General features: G+C 33.7%; 1 pseudogene; it reads right to left on the bottom strand.

Moving 5' to 3' along the window:
* Nucleotides 1-1,690, bottom strand: part of LOC119519963 — a 30,079-nt pseudogene extending 28,389 nt beyond the window's left edge.
* Between the last annotated feature and the right edge of the window lie 364 nt (nt 1,691-2,054).

The raw sequence follows: 2,054 nt of genomic DNA, 5'->3' as shown, positions 1-2,054 counted from the left end.
GAATGATGTTTGATATATCCATTACATAACCGAACCCTGAAAACATCATATTGAGTGAATAAGTAGAATACGCAAATTCAGAGACAGAAAGTACGTACAGGTTACCAGGGGCAAGGAAGGAGGGGGAATGGGAATGCATATGAATGGAGGTTTCTATTTGGGACGATGGAAGTTCTGATAATAGTGGGGTGAAAATGTAGTACAACATTATGAACATGATTAAACTCACTGAACTGATGCTGGGAGTGGTAAGATGGATTTTTCTTTTAATTAGAGAAGTTGTGAGTTTACAAAATAATCATGTATAAAATACAGGATTCCCATAAACGCCCACCACCACTTTTCACTGGTTTCGAACATCTGTCACTATTAATGATAGCACTTTTTAAAATAATCATATTATTCTTTAATAGTAATTACTTTTGTTACAATTGATACAAGATTTTTAAATAGTTCTATCACCCATTATTTAGATTAGTGGTTTCCCCACAGACCACCCTATTATTACCACCTTGTGTTAGTATCGTACATATTACAATTCATGAAAGAATATTCTTATAATTGTACCATCAGCTATCGTCCATTGGCACAAAAGGGCTCAATGTGTTGTAAAGGTCTATGTTTTATCTTTTAATTTTTATTCCAGAATATGTACATCCTAAGTTTCCTCTTTTAACCACATTCGCCTGTACACTTCAGGGCCGTTGATTACACTCACAGTAATGTGCTACCATCCACCCACCATCCATTTCCAAATCGTTATCATCACCTAATAGAAATTCTACACAAGTTAAGCATCACCTCCATGTTCTCTAAGTCCATCTATTTTCCTGGTAACAATATTCTAGATTCTAACTCTGAGTTTGCTTATTATAATTAGTTTTATCAATGAGATCATCCAATATTTGTCCTTTTGTGTCTGGGTTATTTCATTCAACATAATGTCCTCAAGGTTCATCCATGTTGTCACATGCATCAGGACTTCATTCCTTTTTACAGCTTAATATATCTCAGTTGCATCTTATGCATATACCAATTCTGTTTATGCATTTATCAGTTGATGGACACTTCGGTGCAATCCAACTTCTGGCATTGTGAATGATGCCACTATAAATACTGTGTGCAAATATCTATTTGAGTCCCTGCTTTCAATTCTCTGGGTATATACCTAGTAATGGGATTGCAGATCATATGAGAATTCTATACTAGCTTTCCTGAGGATTGCCCAAATCTGCCACAGCAGTTGCACTACTTTAGTTCCCACCAGCAATGAATTAGTGTTCCTATTTCTCCACATCCTCTCCAACACTTGTGGTTTTGTTTTTTTAAGAGTGGCCACTCTAATGTAGGTGTGAAATATATCTCATTGTGGTTTTGATTTGCATTTCCCTAATAGCTAGTGATGTTGAGCATCTTTCATGGATTTCTATTTCCTCTTTGGAGAAATGTCTATTCAAGTCTTTTGCCATTTTTAAATTGGGTTGTCTTTTTACTTTTGAGTAGTAGATTACTTATATATTCTGGATATTGAACCCTTATCAGATATGTGGTTTCCAAATATTTTCTGGACACAAGAATTTTCTTTTAAAATTTTTTCTTAACTTTTTATTTTGAAAAAATTTCAAATTTATAGGACAGTTGTAAATAATTCAAAACCCATACAGAGAATTCCAACATACCTTCCAGACATCCGGATTTACCAATATAACATCTAAGATGGCAATTTGTGTTGTATATGTTCCCACATTTAAAAATATAGTGACTTAAGAGACTATTACAATTAAATGCAATACATGATCCGGACTAGATCTAACAATTGAGGAGAAAACTGCCAAAAAGGACATTACTGAAACTAGAAACAGACTGTAAGCTATAGCTTTATATCAATGTAAATTCTGGAGCTTATTAACTGTACTTTACAGGTGTTTACATAAATGAATATCCTTTTTAGGAAATATGCATGGAAATATAAGTATTCAAGGAACATGTATATACAACCTATCAAATGTTTAGAACATATATAAAAGAAAGACAGGTAGGTAGGTAGGTACAGA

This window comes from Choloepus didactylus, chromosome 24 (genome assembly GCF_015220235.1).
Source record: "Choloepus didactylus isolate mChoDid1 chromosome 24, mChoDid1.pri, whole genome shotgun sequence".
Taxonomy (NCBI): Eukaryota; Metazoa; Chordata; class Mammalia; order Pilosa; family Megalonychidae; genus Choloepus; species Choloepus didactylus.
Note: the sequence above shows the minus strand (reverse complement) of the source record. Positions and strands in the feature narration are given on the sequence as shown.